This window comes from Notamacropus eugenii, chromosome 3 (assembly GCF_028372415.1).
Source record: "Notamacropus eugenii isolate mMacEug1 chromosome 3, mMacEug1.pri_v2, whole genome shotgun sequence".
NCBI lineage: Eukaryota > Metazoa > Chordata > Mammalia > Diprotodontia > Macropodidae > Notamacropus > Notamacropus eugenii.
Window position 1 is genome coordinate 285,956,993 of NC_092874.1, and position 19,430 is coordinate 285,976,422.

A 19,430-nucleotide genomic window follows, 5' to 3' on the forward strand; every position below is an offset into this window, starting at 1 on the left:
AGATTTGAACTCAGGAGAGGAGTCTTCTTGACTCAGGCCTAGATGCTCTCTCTACTATGGCGCCACCTAGCTGTCCCATATCTTCCATCTACTGTTTAAAAAAAAAAGATATATACTTTTCTTTGGTAGAAGCAGCAGAATTATAACGAACAGAGAGCTGACCTCATAATGTGTCAGATCCAGATTCAGTCCCCTTGTGTCACACACCAGCTGTGAGATTCTGGGCTTTTGATCTTTCCATCTAATTTATATGTATCTTATATGTATGCATACATATATACATATAAAAATATGTATGTACACATACACATACACAAGATATGTGTATGTGCTCTAGAGACAAGAGGAAGTATTAGAGTTTGTTGCACAAGAGGGAGGAAAAAGGTGGTAAGATCAGACTTACACTTTAGGAAATTCACTTTGGCTGCTCTTTGGAGGTTGAATTGGAGTAGGAAGAGACAAGGTAAAGGGGACAGTGTGGAGACTTTTGCAATAGTCCTTATGAGAAGTGATGAACTAGGATGGTAGCCATGCGAATGGAGGGAAGGAGATTTATACCAGAGATGTGGAACAAGAAATGACAAGTTTTGGCAACTTTTTGGAGTGATCTATACAGGGGAACTGAGTGATAGTAATGGGGAATTTCTGAAGAAGTGTGTGTGTGTGTGTGTGTGAAAGATAATAAGTTCTGTTTACTTTTGTTGAGTTTAGCACATAGTGAACTTCTTCAGTAATTATACCATCCATGATCACTTCTATTTGGGGGAATTTTCCCCTCTGAAAAACTTTGAAAATCTATTTCTGAGTATATTTAAAATTCTGTCACCTCCAGCATGAATTTCTTCTCCAGGGATTTGGTTTGGACTGTCTGATCTTTCTTGTTTTACTTTCTTAAGTGATATTTCAGGTCCTGAGGTGTTGAGTTCAAACATGAGAGTTCCATTATTAACACTGATGATACTAGCTATAGATATGCTAAGAAATCTGTTCCCTTTTCACTTCTATTTATTGTTCTATCAGTTCTAACTGTGTCTTCTCTTGGTATGATCTATCTTAGTCAATTATTCACACATTAAGCTCTTTCATGGATTCATTTTTTTCCATTGTTATTATTCACTGGGCTAAGAGGAAAGAGTGCTTAAAATACTTGCTGTCTTCTATGATGTTTTGCTAATGAACTTGTGCTGTAAATCATTGTTTCCTTGGACAACCCTTATTTCTTTACTTAGCAAGGAAATCTAATGTTTCCCGGATGAACCAATTTTGGGGCTCTTTTGCTTAATATATAGATACTAGAATATGGATGCATTCACATAAATAAACTTATACAATCATTTTAACCAATAAGACTATGCCTTTTGACAAATTTAGCATCTGTGTTCCAATATTCTCAGTTTAGATCATGCTAAGGAACATAGTTGCTCCTTCTCAGAACAACCCTTTTTATCAAGATTAGAGATATCTCTGTTTTCCAGAGGGATGATGTAAAAAAAAAAAAAAAACACTTTTTCCAAACTGAAAATTTGTAAATGAAATTAATATAAAAATGGAAGCTCATGCAAAGGAATTCTTAAAATACTATGAGTTGTTTTAAGAAAAAAAGAAAGTCTTCTTCACATTTCCTATGAATGACCAGTTAAGGTCATCAAGTGCAGCTAATATTCTCGGTGTAGACCTCTCATTTTATAATGCTACCCTAACCTTTTTTTTCTCCATAGCCCACTGTGAGAAGGTCAGTATTCTGTGATCTGTGCTGATTCAGGTCATGGTAACATTTATTTAGCCCTGTCCTTTAGATAGCAGATTTGTAGAAGCAGTTTATTATTTACCAGGAAAAACAAGAAAACTTGCAAGTTGTGCAAAAACAATAATGACAAAAAGAAGGGAATGTTTGCATCTTGGCATAATTCTCTTCCAAATTAACCAGTCCTACCGATAACATTGTACACTGAACTTCAATCCTGCCGATAAAGTCCAAGAATGAAGAACATATAAAAATGGAGTTATCTTCCCTGGTTTTTCCATGTGGAGCAATGTAAAAAGTAAGTCAAATGTTGATATTGCCTATTGATTGAAAGAAGTCTGCCTCAAGTTCTTTTTGGGGGGGGAATCATTGACTCTCAGAATGGAAGGCAATTATTGATACTGTCTAGAACCCTAACTGCAGCCTCAGTCCTTTGCTATAGAGAGAAGGCTGATCAGAGAGTCAATAGACCTGGATTATATTTTTACCTCTAAAAGTTACTACATGTGTGGCCATAGCAATTCGCTTAACCTCTCTCGACCTTATTTTCCTCATCTCTAAAATGGGGATGAACAGTACCTAATAGAATCTTTCTCACAGGCAGTGAGAAAAATGCTTTATAAACCTTCAGGTTCTTTAGAAACGTAATTAAAATGCTTCTACAGCATGACATGAAATTTGATCATATAATTTCTTAATAGATAAACTGTGCTATTTTGTACAGTTCTGATTTTTAAGTCTTCCTTCTAAATCAATGTTTCAAAGATTTTGTGATCATATGGATGCAAGAATTCCCTCCAAAATAATATAGATCATGACTTATCTGTGCTCTTTAATTTTATATAATTTTTTATTGGAATCTTTCCCTAAATCCTCCATGGAGATTCTACCTAACAGGCTATAGGTTTCTCTTTGGGTCTTTTTTGTAAAACTCTCCATGAGAACAACACTCAGGCTCTCCACGTGTAAAACGCTTGAAATATTTCAAGTCTATGTCCTAAGAATACTAAGAATCTTTAACAACTGTTAATTGTTCGTACTCTAAGGACACCAACTCTTTGTCCAACACTCACTGACTGGAGAAGCCAAAAGTTGTCTTCTCACTATAATTGAGATCAGTCAGGTAACAATGATTTATTAAACAGCAGGTATGGTGTGTCAGATACAGTGCTAAGCCCTGGTTATTCAAAGAAAGCCAAAATCCTTTGTAGTAGAAGGGGGAGACAATAAGCAAACAACCATACACAAACAGGCTATGTATAGGATAAATTGGAGCTCATCTCAGAGGGAAGGCCATTAGCATTAAGGAAGATGGGGAAAGCTGCTTTGTCTGAACCCAAATCTGACTTTTGGCTTAGACGCAATGCTTCTTTTTTCCATTCTCTTTAACTACATGGAATAAATCTAATCCCCCTTCCATGTGACAATCCTTCAAATAATTGGAGACAGTTGTCATGCTCCTAAGTCTTCCTTTCTCCAGCATAAAAAGAAAAAAAAATAAAAGAAGGCTATTTGACAGTGGTCTGCCTTCTACTCAATCTGATGCTTAGAAGATGCTTTGGTTGAGATATCAAGGTTAGTTTAGCTTCTGACCTTATGAGAATATTCTCTGCCTAGGGAAGAGGGAGTCAACTTAGCAACATTACAGACTCCTGGAGCCAAGCAAAGTGAACAGTTTTCATGGCACAGAATCATAGACTCTTAGAACTAGAAGGAATTGGGAAGACCATCTAGTCCAACCCATACCTACACAAGAATTCCCCATGCAGCATACCTGAGGGGTAGTTATCCAGCATATGCTTGAAAAGCCTTTATTAAGTAAGGCAGAGGATAGAAGTGGAGAACTTATTTTCTCCTATTACACTTTGGATAACTATTTGTTAGCAGGTAACATGGAACCTAAGTCTGTCTTTCCAGAACTTAGATAGTTAGATAGAAGTTCAATCCATGGAGACAACAGTAATATACTATATACCATACATGGCAATGTCACATAATGCTAACATTATATGAGATATATGTATACACACACACACACACAAACACACAATATCGATGCTGTTATCTCCATTCATTGTACTTCTATCCCTAGCACCTAGTATATGTGGCTCATAGTAGGGGTTGAATATATGCTTCTATTGGGCAGCTAAGCAGTGCAGTGGATAGAGTACCAGCCCTAGAGTCAGAAGGATCTGAGTTCAAATCCGACCTCAGAAATTCACTAGCTATGAGACTCTGGTCAAGTGACTTAACCTTGTTTGCCTCAGTTTCTTCATCTGTAAAATGGCCTGGAGAAGGAAATGATAAACCATTCCAGTATCTCTGCCAAGAAAAACCCAAACGGGGTCACAAAGAGTCAGACACAGCTGAAATGAATCGTCAACAGCCATATGCTTGTCGGTTGATTGGTTGATTCCGAACTCTGGTACCAGAGACATCTTTAATGCTCTTCCACATAACAGTCCTTCAAATACTCCTGGAATGCTGTCCTAGCCTTCCTAAGCCTGGCCTTCCCAAGGCTTTCCAAGCCTCAGCCCTTTCAACTAAACTTTATATGACATGGTCTCCAGTTCCAACTCATGCTCTGGCTTATCAATGCCCTGCCTAAACCCAACACATCGTGCCAGATGTCATCTGATCGGAGCAGAGGACAACAGTGCAATCATCTTAATCACAAAACTTGTTTCAACAAACATTTATTAAGCACTCACTTTGTGCAATGAATTTTGATAGTTGCAGGGATATAAAGTAAAAAATAGAATGAAAAATTTAAAAAGTTCCTACCCTAAAAGGCTCCAAACATAAATCCTTCTAATGTTATTTTTTCTGTCTTTTTTGAGTCTACTAGTTACTTTTCCATCGACTCTCCTTATCAGTCTGGGTCAGTAGCACTGCCATGGCAGAGTTCAGATAAGGGAATGTGGGAGCTGGCAGTAGAGGATGAGGCTTGGAGACAAACATGCCCCTCCATCTCCATTTTATAGATGAAAATACTAAGGGTCAAAGGGATGACATGATTTGACCATGGTTGCAGAGCTGGGACTTTGATAACAATATCTCATTTTACGGGCTAGACTTATGATTTTTTGGTATTAGGCACTATGATTTCATTTCTATGAAACTGATGAATTCCCTCTTCGATCAATTAATCAAAGAGGATTTGTTAAGCAGCTATCATGTGCTAGGCACTGAGAACACAAAGGCAAAAATGATACAGTTACTGTCGTCAAGGAGCTTATACTTTGTTGGGGAAGCTGACCATCTTGCAGAGTTATCTGGGGTGTTTGAGAAGTTAGGTATCTTGCACAGGGTCACGCAGCTAGTAAGTATCTGAGGCCAGATTTGAACTCACAAAGATAACTCTTTCTGACTTCAGGCTCAGTCTTCTATCCACTGTAGCACCACCTAGCTGCCAGAATGCTCCCACACCACTCCAAATGATTTCTCTTTGACTCCATTTTCCTATCCTTTATCATCTTTTGATAGTATTTTCTTGCAGACCTCACAAGTGCCATGATTGTGTTCATTATATTCCTATCCCTGTTGTAACCATGTAGTTTCATGTGAAGACTGATGGGGAAACTGAAGCCCAGAGGGAGAAAGTGTGATATATAATCACATTATCCATCCCAGGGCACATAAGATCATAGATCTAAGGATGGAAAGGACCTCAGAGACTGCCTAGTTCAACCTGCTCATTTGACAGTGGGGAAGTGTAGGCATAAGGATAAGTACTTTGTCCATGATCTCACAGGTGGTAAAGGGCAGACATGGAATTTGAATCTGGCTTCTGAGACAGTGTTCATTCCATTGTACCATTCTGTTTCGAAAACACAAAGCTTTGTAATTTTTATTTCTGGGAAAAAGGAAAGGCAGTTTGCAGTTGATGAGACAGTGGATTAATATGTTAACTTATCCAAATATCCCCAATTAACTAGTGACCTGAGCAAACTTTTTCTGAGCACTCACCAATGATGGTACCTTTCACCATGAGATAGCTATTGGAATCTGGCACAAAGGAAAAGAGGCATTAAGGTGGAATGATAAGATTGTTGGTCTGGGAGTCAAGAGACCAGGGTTCTGGGTTCCATTAGCTAGAGGTGTGCCTTTATGTAAGTTAATCACCCTCTCAGAGCCTTAACTTTTTTGATATAGAAATTATGTGAGATAATGAATGTACAGTACTTTGCAAACCTAAAAAGGCATTTGGATATCAGTGGCTTTTATTATTCCATTTCGTCCTTTGAAATTCTGGTGTCTAGTACAGTGCTAAGGTTGGAACCTGGGAAAAAGGTGGGCTGGGTATAAGGCAAGAATGAGGGATAACTAATGAACCATGTAGTATCAGGGGGAGTCAGAAAAGGTCCACTAGCATATTGGTTGGGGCTCTCATGGTGAATTTAGGGTAGGATGTGGATGAAAGTCATTGAGAATAATACTGGGTAGGAAGCAATGGAGCATTTTGATCTGCATTGTTGGAGACGTATCTTAATCAATGAAATTTATTCATTCAGTTCTTGTTGAGTAAATGAATGAGTGAGTGAATGAATGAATGAAGAGATCATAGATCAACTGCAGTGTTGGAGTATCTAGACCTCTCTTGCTAATGTTGCTATTAATCTAGTTAAAACTGACATCAGTTTTCATCAAAATTTCCTCATATCTACAGATTATAAATTAGGAAGTAGTTCCTAAACTTTTCTGACTGTGATCCTAAATTGGACATCAGTGAATAAGGAACTAAACTAAACTAGGTGGGTTGGAAGAAGGAAGACCTGAGTTAAAATCTGACCTCAGACACATTAGCTCTGTGACCCTGGGCAAGTCACTTACCCCTGTTTGCCTCAGTTTCCACATCTGTAAAATGATCTGGAGAAGGAAATGACAAACTACTCCAGTATCTTTGTCATCAAAACCCCAAAAAGGGGTCAAAGAGAATTGGACACATATGGAAAATGACTGAACATCAAAAACTGAAATTAAAAAAAGATATAATTAATATAGAACAATGATCATTATCAATTTACTCAAGGACTATTTATTAGATTCCTACTAAGTACATAACACTTTAATGACTTCTAGAGAATATATAAACATATACTCCTTAAGGACATGGAGGATTTTCTTTTTTTGTCTCTGTCTCACTAGCCCTTCACATGCTGTATATAACAGCCACTTGATAAATGCCCATTGATTGACCAATACGCACATCAGTGAGACAGAACCACACACTTAAAGGGCTTATGATTTAGTTTCAGAATTTTCAAAATTGCTCTTTAACTTTTAGGCTTTTAACTATTTGGTGACACCAAGCCATTTATTCATCCTTCTCTGTTCAACCCCACATTGCCTAAAAACTCAAAAAGGAAGTGAAGACCCTCCTCATCATAACCAGTATTTATATAATGCTTGAAGGTTTGCAAAGCAGTTTACAAATATTATAATATTTTACCTTCACAATAACTCTGGGATGTGGGTGCTATTATCATCTCCACTTTTATAAATGGGGAAACTGAGGGAAACAGAGGTTAAGTGGTTGCTCAGAGTCACCCAGCTAGCAAATGTCTGAGGCTTTATTTGAACTCAAGTCTTCCTGACTCCAGGTCTTGTGCTCTATCCACAGTAATATTTAGCACCTATTCATAAGACAATTGGATCATTGATGCAGAACTTGTTGATGCAATAATTCATGTTAAAATTCATGTAATCCAATTTCCTCATTTGTCCCAGGCTCCTTACGCTAGCTCTCCCTCCCTGGGCTTCGCTTGGAATCTTACCTCAAGATCTGGATCTCTATTGGTCTTCAGATGTCTCTGGCCCCTCTGGTGGGGGAGGGGAATAACTAGACAGAACACCTGAGTTGGCAGCTGCACATTCTTTAATGGTTACATCACTCTCCCGGGGATCCCCCCAATGCCCCAGTATATCTTTGGGCACCTGAGTTCCTCCCATGTTCCTCCCTGTAGGCGGAGCCTATCCTGTTACTGAGGCGTTCCCAGTACCACATAGCCTACTAGACCAGTTAGTGCCACGTAAGCTGGTTAGCACCTCCAGGTGTCTCAACTTTCCATACAGGAGGCCACGGTCCAGAGCTGGGCCCCAACACTCATTCTACAAATGAGGACCTGAGATGCAGAGAAATTAAATAATTTTCCAAAGGTCACACAGAGTTAGAATTTGAATCCAAGACCTCTGACTTCAAATATAGTATGCTTTCTACCTTTTCAAAGATGAGGATTACCTGGGGCTTCTTTGGGCTTAGATTTCAGGTAGAAGAAGGGTCTTACTCCAACTTCTCTCTTGTCCTTACATCTTCACCATAGCTATTTTTATGGTTGTGGATGGGGCCAGTCCTAAAGTGGGCACCCAGTTTAACAAAAAGACCTCCCTATTCTCCAACTCATTCTATGTTTAGTAGTTGGGGACCATTTGTGTTGCCCATGAAGTTCCTCTAGGACTTTGGGACTCAGTTTCTTTATCTGTGAAAAGAGGGCATTGGGATTAGATGACCTCTGAGTTTCCTTTTAGCCCTAAATGAATGAGCATATGGTTTACTGGGGGATTCATTTATACATTAAAAGTGTTTGACTAGATAGCTTCTGAGGTCCCTTCCAGTCTCAGATATGGAATATTAAGGGAGTCAATATGGCATGACAGATAAAGGACTGATCTTGAAGTTAGGAAGACCTGAGTTCAAGTCCTACTTTTGCTATGTACCTCTCAGTGACCTCTCAGCAACTCTCTGGGACTATAAGTTCTAAGTGAGATAGTGATTTGTATTTGTACAGGTAGTTTCCACTTTGAGAGGTACCTACATCAGGGAAAACACAGGTCTGGATAATATCAACTCCTATCAGTCCCAAACCTCAATACAATGGTAAGAAGTATTGCTAGCAGAGCTTGTCCCAGTCTCAGAGTTAGAAGGGATCTCAGTGGATAGTGGACCCATACCTGAACACACATCCCTCCCACCAGTTACCATATCAAAAGGAATCCAGCTTGTGCTTCAAGACCACCTTCACTAGAAGAATCTATTGCCTCCCAAGAAGCCCACTCGACTTTCACTTCCTGAAATTTGTGTGCAGAAACTTGAGACCTTATTCATTATCCAGTTCCTTATTCAATTCCTTATTCTAGTGAAGCCACCACAAACACACATGTTTTGTGCCTCCGAACACCCACCCTAAAGTTGGTTGCTGGATTTGCTGGCAAAACCTTAAGAATTGTTTATCTTCAGTTGCTGAAGTCTCCCTGGTTTCCCACCAGTCATTACTTGCTTCCATGACCTTGGTTCTGCCCACAGGTATGACAACAAACTCACCACCCATCACTCCACCCACGTCTTGCCCCTCAGTCAGGTATTGAACAGAGTGAAGCAAACTCATCCAGCAACCATCAAATATTTGCACTTCCCAGAGTTTTAAGGTACAGCATCCTCTCAAAACAAATAAAGAAATCAAAATGAGGACTCTCCTTAGTTCATGCATCTAGACATTGTCATCTAGGTTTATTTCACATTCCCCAAAGCAGCTTTTTTTTCAAACAAATCATCCTCAAAATTCTTGATACATTCTGCTCCACTGAAAGGAGTTATATGCAAATATTAATTTAAGTTTCAGGTAGGAGTTATTTATGATTTAGGCAAAGTCCTAAAATATTAATACTTCTTCTAAAATTCAGATGGAAATCACAAAATATTTGATTATGCTTCATAGGTAGACCAAATTCAAGCTCATTTAGAATAAGGATTGTTTCACTCTTTGTCTTTGCAGCCCAGTGTCTGATACACTGGTTGACATATAGAAGGCACTTAGGGAATGTTTAGTGTTGAGCCAAGACTCTGGGGGCCCAGTCCTGCAAGCAAGGGACTGACTCCTTCCACTGTCTGATCCATATTTGGAAATGAATTTGGTGGGTCGAATAAATGTTTGAATAAACATTCAAATAAAAATAATGTAGCAACAATTTTAAGTTTGAGCCCACTGTCCCCTGGGACTGATAGGTGATACAGGAGAGAATGTACCTGATTTTAGAGGATGTATTTGTGCTGCTATTCTTATAGTATCTTCTTATTAAACATCCTTTTGTAAAATAAAATCATAAGAAGACGCTAATGACTGGGAACATTAGAAAAAACCCAATGCCTCTAATGTAACTGGCTTAAGCCCTAAGCTAGGTATAATCTCCCTAGTATCAACTGTTCATTAGAGTTATTTCTCCCTTATGTTACTGATTAACTCAGTGACTAGGTATAGTTAATTTGTTGATTGATCTATACCAGTTGGGTAATTAAAGGCAGTTCCATTATAAAGCATTCTCTCTTTGAGGTGAGACACAAAAGAAGACAAATTTCAGCATGGAAAGAGGAATACTACATTTCAGATGGCTTATTCCATTTCAGGAGTACCACTACTTTTCAGAAGAATAGTAGGAAGGACTGTACCTCTGTCAATATTAAGCAATATCACAGACCAACAAGTCAGGTTTCCAAAGGTTGTGTACAAGAGATAAAAGGGGAGGGGATGTGTGTAGGTCATTGTCAATGAATACAAAATAGATAATGTGGTCCTGGGATAATAGTTCCAGGAAAGTAAAGACTAGTTTAAAGTGGAGCTTGTAACAAACATTGAAGATAATTAAAAGGACCGGTTTAACTATGCTGAAAACCAAAGGAAAATGAAGGAAGACATAGGACCATTCACAAAAACAAACAACAAAGTGAAGGCAGAACAACTCAACTCTCATTTTGCTCCTGTTTTCCCTACCAAGGATAAAAATCATCAAACTGGGAAGACAAAGGAAAAAGTGGATAATGGAGAGTTGAGACCAAAGGTAATTGAGAAGATGGTAATTGAGCACATACTTTGCTTCAATTATTTCAATAAACAATACCTATATGAATTACATCCCAGAGTAGTAGGGGGAAATACTCTAGTAAGTTTGATTGTGAGCCACTGTAGGTTATCTTTAAAAAAAATTTAAGAGGAATGGGAGAGATATTCCAGAATTGGAGACATATGTCTCCACTTTATAAAAATTTATAACATGGAAATTTCAAACTATTCACTGATAAGCCTCATGCTAATTTATAGTAAAATTCCAGAACCCACTATGGAAAGGACAATTTGTCATTACTTAGAAAGGAAGGAAGTGATCACTAAAAGTCAGCATGAATTCATTAAGAACAAGTTGTTCCACAGCCAATCAATATATAACCAATATAAATTATTTTTCAGTGCTTTCTCTATCTCAAACAATGTGTTAGAAGCTGGGGATTATAAACATAAATCCAAAACCATCTTTATCTCAAGAAACATAAATTGCCTTGCATTCTAGGAGTGTTTAGAAATGCATTTTGAATGAATGAATATTCATTCTTGAAATAGTTGAAGGATTTTCATATTGAAGATGAATTAGACTGCATCTCTTTATTCAGAGGGAATATGAACAAAACACATACTGAATGAGAAAGATTCCAGATCAGTATAATACTTAATAGTTTCATTGGCACTTGAAAGTGGACAGCTCCCTCTAGAAGCAAAGTAATGACTTCTTTGACCTGGGGAAAAGCTTCACGTGAGGCTGGCTGATGCTTTTCCAGGAATACTATAGATGAGGACGTAGGATCATAGAGCTAAGCTAGAAAGGATCTTAATGGCCACTGAGTCCAACCCCTGCATTTTAGAGTTAAGGAAACTGAGGCACAGACTGGTAAAATAATTTGTCCATGGTCACACAGCTAGTAAGTATCTAAGTCAAGAGTCATATTCAGGTCTCCTTGACTCAAAAAGTTGTTCTCTCTCCATTATGCTAGTTAGTTAGCTGGGATTCATAGCTTGGATAAGGACTGGATTGCGTTATTTCTAAAGTCCCTTCCAATGAGCCTTTATTATTTATAATTTTTCAATTATTAAAAACTCCCCCCCTCTCTCTGTCTCTCCCCCTTCTTCTTCCCTCTCTCCCTCTCCCTCTTTCCTTCTCCCTCCCTCCTTCTCTCTCCACAACTCCTATTACACATTTTTATTTTGTCCTTTTTAGTCTAAAATTCATCCTTCTTGGCAGAGTGAATACAAATAACGCTGCATGTCTCACTTTCTCCATCATTACCAATCAAAATTTGTGAAGTGTCTACAATATATGGAACACTGGGTTAAGTGCTGGTAGAGATATAAAGGTAAGGTTCCTGGTTTGGGAAGTGGTCATACTTTGATCCTTGTTATACCTTCTCAGGAAATATCCCTTTATAAAAACCAGTTGTTTAATACTAACTGGTAATCAGCATGGGATAAGAACAAACCTAGGGGCAGCTCGGTGGCCCAGTGGATAGAGCTCAGCACCTGGAATCAAGAGGACTTGAATTCAAATTAGTATTCAAGATACTTACTAGCTGTATGACCCTGAGCAAGTCACATAAACCTGTTTGCCTCGATTTCCTCATCTGTAGAATGAGCTGGAGATGGAAATGGCAAACCACTCCAATATTTCTTCCAAGAAAATCCAAATGGGGTCATGCAGAAAGAACAACAAAAAAATAGAGAGGGAATAAACCAGTTGGGGGGACGGGTCTTGTGCAAAATAGCATTACAAAGTCAGCCCTAATTCCTCAGAGTCACTCCAAAATCCCAAAGGGGGCATCACCCTTTTGCTCTGGACACTCAACCTCCTTTTCAGAATGTATGTGAGGAAAGCAAACCCAGAGTTTATGTGCTACATGAGAATTCAGGATGGTGATATCTATTTAGAAAAAGAAAATTAATGTTATTATCTCATTCTTCTCACATTTTACAATGGGGTTCAGACAGAAAGGGTCCTGGGACAGATTGCTGCCCTGCTATTATATGGACATATAGGTGATACAGTGGATAGAAACGCAGGCTCTTTCAGTCAGAAAAATCTGTTTTCAAATCTGTCCTCAGACATTTACTAGCTATGTGAATCACTTAACATCCATTTGCCTCAGTTTCTTCAACTGTAAAATGGGAATAATTATAGTCCCTACCTCCTAGGGTTGTTACGAGGATCAAATGAGATCAGATTTGTATACTGAGCATAGTGCCGGACATTTAGTAGGAGCTTAATAAATGCTCATTCCCTTCAGTTCCCTTTCTTTGCATGGAGAAAGCAGTCACTAGGTACAATTAGCTTAAATACGATTCCAATAAAACACCAAGAGACAACTAAATGAAGAGAATGGCTCTCTCGTCCTTCCCTAGCACACAAAGAAAACCATCCCTCATTATTTTCAGTTGTGGACAGCCACCCTTCTCAGGAATGTCATTTCTCTGGGGTTTTCGTGAAACCGAAGAACATTCAGATGCATCAAGCTGAAATGTCTTCAGTCTCCCACTCCTCTTCTGCACCATCTGGCTGGGGAGAAGCAGATGGACTGGGTCAGCAGCAATGAGAAGAAGGAGAGAGAGGCTGAATTGTTATCTGACCCACCGGGCCCACACTAACAGACTGTCCCCAGTGAGCACACTATTTTTAGCCCAGCCGTCCCAGAAGAATCCGATACTCACACAGATTTGCCCTCAGGTAATTCTCTGGTGTGAAGTTTTATCAGGATAACCCCAGTGTTATAGAACTGCTTGTCCTGGCGCCCCCGAATATGAATCACACTGAAGCCAATGAGCAGACATTCTCGGTGGCATTTCAAAGCCTTTTGTGGTTTTAATATTCAGAACATGCTAGAGAGCAGACCAAGGCTTCCCTCCAGCCCTATGAGAACACTCAGCAATGAAAGACTGTAGGGTAAGGCGGCTAAATACTGCATCCTACTTGTCGATCTGGGAAAGAAGAAGTGGAAATACTGAAGAATATTGCTGATTAGAAGTATAACTGCCGTCCTTGGGAGAAAATGGTTATAATTTAATTTAACTTTTGGGGGGAAAGCTATATTTAACATGAAATGGAGGTTATTTTCTAGAAAATCAGGTGAAAAAGCACTTTCAATTGAAGTATTCTGATAACTGGAGCCAAATGGTAGGGCTTTATTTTCTTTCATTTTCTTCTTCCTACATGTGTAGACTTAGCCCCAGGATCAGTAAAAGCTGTCACTTTATTATGTTTCTGAGACGCTCAGTTAGCCCAAAGGGACTGGATGGTGTGATGGATGGTGTCAGCCTATGTGTGCATATATGGGGAGAGGGGAGGTAGTGGAAATACAGGCCCTGGGAATTCTGGAAGGTTCTTATTTTTTGGCATAATGCACATGCTATTCATGCTCTGAACATCATGGCATAAGGAGGTGTCTGGATTATGAGGAATTCAGAGAAACATGGGAAGAATTTTCTGTCCTGGTACAGAGCAAAGGGAGCAGACTGGCTGAATAATCCCTGCGGGGACAATAACAAGGCAAATGAGAACAACTCTGAAAGGGATCAGATTAATATGACAGAAAAGGAAAATGGCAAATACTAGAGCACATGTAGGAAAATAAGAACCCTAACACACTATTGGTGGAGTTGTGAACTGATCCAACCATTCTGGAGAACAATTTGGAACTGTGTCTAATAGTCTGTAAAACTGTGCATACCCTTTGATCCAGCAATACCATTACTAAGTCTGTTTCCCAAAGAGGTCAAAGAAAATGGAAAAGAACCTATTTTTATATAAATATTTCCAGCAGCTTTTTTTTATAGTGGCAAAGAATTGAAATTGAGGGGAATATTGGGGCATGACTAGACAAGTGGTAGTATATGATTGTGATGGTATACTACTGTACTATAAGAAATGATGAGCAGGATGGTTGCAGAAAAACCCGAACATCTTTATATGAACTCATGCAAAATAAAATGAGCAGAACCTGGAGATCATTATACATAGTAATAACAATATTATAATGACGATCAATTGAGAAAGACTCAGTTACTGTGGTCAAGAAAAAAATGATCCAATACTCTTGCAAAGGATGCATGATAAAGGATGTTATCCTCTGCTAGAGAAAGAACTAATAAAAGTCTGAATGTAGCTTGAAGCACACTTTTTTTCACTTTATTTTCTTGTTTTTTTCCATTGTTTTTGTTTTTTTGAGGAGGGGAGACAATTGGGGTTAAATGACTTGCCCAAGGCCACACAGCTACTAAGTTTCTGAGGCTACATTTGAACTCAGGTCCTCTTGACTTCAGGTCCTGTGCTCTATCCATTGCATTGTTGTTTTTCAACATGGTTAATATGGAAATATATTTTGCATGACTTCACATGTATAATCACCATCAAATTGTTTGCCTTCTCAATGGGGGTCAGATAAGGACAGGTGGGAGGGAAAGACTTTGGAACTCAAAATTTTAAAAAGTGAATGTTAAAAATAAATTTTAAAAAAGGAATTGGTGAGCTTGATGCCTGTGAGAGGGGCATCTAATTGCAAATACATGTTCAAATGTGAACTCAGGAAACTGTAGAACAATCCATATTTCTTGTGAGATGTTAGGATCCCAGTACAATGTAAATGCCTTTGGGGAAGGGAATATCTTAATTTTGTATTAGTATGTCCTACTTCTAATACAGTACTTGGCATGTGAGAGAATTAACAAATGCTTGCTGAATCATTGGTTAAAAAAAAGATCTTCATTTCAAGTTTGGGGTTATTGAAAGAACTGTAATTTGCAGAAGGTAGAGCAGTCTGCTCTGTGTCTTCTGTTTAATTCTGGGTCCAACTCATTGTCCACCATTGGTTTCTGTCCCAAATATTGAAATGATGTTTGTCCATTCAACTACCCATCATGATCTGACCAATTGACCTTCTTTGTCCACTAGGATTTTCTTGTGTATATTGTTAAGTCTCACTCCTTTTGACCTCATTTACCAGAGCTTCTTTTTCACTATATGTTATTGTGTCTAACTACTACCCCTACATTTCAAAGAGAAAGTTCATGATTTATGATGGTAATTGGAGTACATTCATATTTGTTTAACTGGGGTTTTGTCTGGTTGTCCCAAAGGCAGGTTCAGGGTCCAAATGCTTGCTTGGTGTACTGTGTTTTATAGTCTTGTCAAATCATACCCTCCCTCCCTCCCTTCTTCCCTTCTTTCCTTCCTTCTTTCCTTCTTTCCTTCCTTCCTTCCTTTCTTCCTTTTTCCTTCCTTCCTTCCTTATTTCTTTCCTTCCTTCCTTCCTCCCTTTCCAAGCTCTTCTCTTCCAAGTTAGATGTCTCCAGTTCTGAGCCCTCTCATCCCTTTACCACATTAGCCTTAAAGTTTGGATTTTATTATTACCCCCTTTATTTCTGCCACATTCATATGACATCTAATATTTGTTTTTCCTCCAAGCTGAATAAAGGGTCTTGCTCCAAGAAAGGACCTCTAGAAATTATAGAGCTAGCTACTTGACTAAGTCAGGAATCTGGAGAAAACCAGAGGAAAATCTACTTATCTTATCTTTCCCCAGCCTATTTCCTTGAATAGCCTTTCTCGTAGCCTTCCTCCTCTTTCTTTCCTGGGCAAGAGTATATTTGATCATCAGTACCATCACCACCATTTCATCATCATTGCCAGCATTAGCACTACTACCATCTTCACCATTGTCCTTGTTATCGGTATCACAATCATACATATCATCACCATGATTGCAATAATCACCAATATCATGATCATAACCAGTCATCATCACTTTCATCATTGCCCTTGTCTTTATCATTAACACCACCGCCATTGTTGACATGATCGCCATCATCGTCAACATTTCTATAGCACTCTAAAGTTTGCAATGTGCCTTATATGTGTTCATTCATCTGAGTCTCACAACTGGCAAGATAAGGGCTATGAGTGTCATTGTGCCCATTTTATTGATGAGGAAATTGAAATATAGGTAAAGGGTTTGCTAAGGTCACACAGTTTATGAGAGTCAGATGTCAGATTCAAACCCAGGTCCTATAACTCCAGAGTCAATGTTTCTTCCGTGGTATCATACTACCTCCCTGACACTGACTAGCTGTGTGACCTTGGGCAAGCCACTTACCCTCAACTGCCTCATCCTGGGTCATCATCTCCAGTCATCCTGATGAATATCTGGTCACTGGACTCAGAAGGCTCTGGAGGAGAAGTGAGGCTGGTGACCTGCACAGCCCTCTCTCACTCAAAACAAAGTCAAGTGCAAGTCATGTCATTATTTCTCTGATGGCATGGTCTTTTTTGGCAATGAAGGATAAACACACTGCCTCCCTAAAGTAACATTTAATTCTCTTTGTTGTGAGGTCAGTCCACAAATATTTATTTGAAAAACTTTCTATGTGTCAGATACTATGCTAAGTGTTGAGGATACAAGGAAAGGCAAAAGACAGTCTTTGCCCTCGAGGAACTCACAATCTAAAGGGGGAAACTGCATACAAATGAGCAATATTTGGGATAAATAGGAAACAATCAACAGAGGGAAGGGAGTAGAGCTAAGAGTAATTGGGAAGGGCTCCTACAGAACGTTGAATTTTAGTTGGGACATGAAGGAAGCTAGGAAGAGGAGATGAGGAGAGACAACATTCTAGGCATGGGGGATGGACAGTGACAGACATAACTTTCCTCCCTTGAGGGTATGAAGTAATATTTAGGAAATGCAAATATAAAAACTTGTTAATGAACTGTGTAAATTGTGAAAAAATAGTCAAGTTCTTTTCAGTTCAACATGGAAATGACACTTCTGTAGGAATCATCAGGGGAATGTTTACTTTGGAAAGGGAAAGATTTTGTGAAAAGTGAAGAGAGCCCAAGGAAGTCAAGGAAATTGACTATGAAGATGCTACTTTCTCAACAGGATGATTCTAATGAGTAACAGGGTAAGGAATGACCTTGTGTTGTTAACTTCAGCTTTCTCATGGTGTTCAGTGTTTCATTAATAAATTATGAAATTGCAAAATCCAATTTGCTGGGGACTTATGACCTTATGCAAGGATATGAATCAATAATCTGATAAAGAGCCAAAATCAGCTAATGCAGTCTTCCAGTGTATGAATAGAAGACCATGTTCAAAATGAGGGGACCTGATAGTCTTGCTGTCCTCTTCCTTCGTTAGATGACATCTGGAACATTGCTTCAGATCCTGCACATAATGTCTTAGAAGAAACCATGACAAGAAACACAACCAAAGAAGAGTCACCAGGATGCTGAGTGAACTAGAAATCGTGCCACATGAGGATTGACAGGACTGAGGATATCTGGTCTGGAAAAGAGAAGAGAGGACAGGTAAAGGGAGGAAAGGAGGGGAAATGATACCTCTCTGCTAGTAATTTATGGGCTTCTGTGTGGAAGGGAGATTACACTTGTTCTACTTGCCCCCCAAACAAGAGAAAGTAGTTGGAACTTGTAAAGGGAGGTAGATCTCAGTTCAAAGTATTAGTTTTGGCTTAACAATTAACACTGAGAAAACACATCAGCCACCACCATACTATCCATATGTGAAACCATGGGTTATAGAAAATGAAGAAGTTTTGAATTCTGTGGATAAGTTCCCTGACCTTGTTAGTGTACTTTCCAGGGATATACACAGTGATAATGAGGTTGAAGAGTGCATTGTCAGAGCTAGCTTAGTGTTTGGGAGGTTATGAAGGAAAGTATGAAGGAGAAGAGATATTAGACTGACTACCAAATTGAAGGTCTACAGAGGCATTGTGCTAACCTCATTCTTGTATGGCTATGAAACCAGGACAGTATATCAGTGCCATGCCAGGAAACTGAATTGCTTCCATTTGAATTGTCTTAGGAAGTTTCTGAAGATCACCTAGCAGGATAAGGTACCAAACACTGAGGTCTTTCCTCGAACTAAACTGCCAAGCATTCAAACTATGCTTCAGAGCACATATGGGTGGGCCACTTTGTTCGAATACAAAAGGTATGTTTGCCAAAAAACTATTTTATAGAAAACTCTCATGGGGCAGGCAATCACATGGTGGTCAGAAGAGGTGATACGAGAACACTCTCAAGGTCTCTCTTAAGAACTTTGGAATTGATTGTGTGACATGGGAGACATTGGCACAGGACCACTTGGTATGGCATGCCACAACAGAGAAGGTGCTATGAGTAAAGCAGAATTGAAACAGCTCAAAGTGAATACAGGATGCACACATTTAGGGAATCCACCCCAAATATTCACACAGACTATTTGTGCCCAACCTGTGGTAGAGCATTACAAACTTGCATTGGTCTGATCAGCCACAGTCAGACATATTGAAACTTGAGTCTAGCACAGTGATGTCATTTTGATCATCTTTTTAAAAAATGCATAATTTATTTAGTTTTCAGTTTTCAACATTCACTTCCATAAGAATTTGAATTCCGAATTTTCTTCCCATCTCTCCCACCTTCCCCACCCCAGGACAGCATGCACCCCATTCATCTCTTCCCTCAGTTTTTCCTTCTTTCTATCACCCCCTCTTCCTTCTCCATCCTCTCTATTTTCCTGAAGGGCACAATAGATTTATATGCCCCATTGCCTGTACATCTTCTTTCCCAGTTGCATGCAAAAACAATTTTTAACATTTATTTTTAAAGCTTTGAGTTCCTTATTCTCTACCACTCTCCCTCACCACCCATCTTCATTGAGAAAGCAAACAATTTGATATAGCTTAGACATGTATAGACATGCAAACCACTTCCATAACAGTCATGTTGTGAGAGACTAACCATATTTCCCTCTGTCCTGTCCTGCCCTCCATTTATTCCATTCTCTCTTTAAACCATCCCCCCACAATAGCATTTGTTT

General features: G+C 39.0%; 1 long non-coding RNA gene across 4 annotated transcripts in view; it reads left to right on the forward strand.

Annotated features, from left to right (window-relative positions):
* The first annotated feature begins 1,922 nt into the window (after positions 1 to 1,922).
* The window catches only part of LOC140534582 (uncharacterized), a 68,313-nt gene continuing 50,805 nt past the window's right edge, over positions 1,923 to 19,430 (forward strand). For all 4 annotated transcript variants that reach the window (XR_011977382.1, XR_011977383.1, XR_011977381.1 and 1 more), the window contains exons 1-2: positions 1,923 to 2,042; positions 17,745 to 17,914. This is a non-coding gene — a long non-coding RNA (uncharacterized lncRNA). The remainder of the gene's footprint in view (positions 2,043 to 17,744; positions 17,915 to 19,430) is intronic.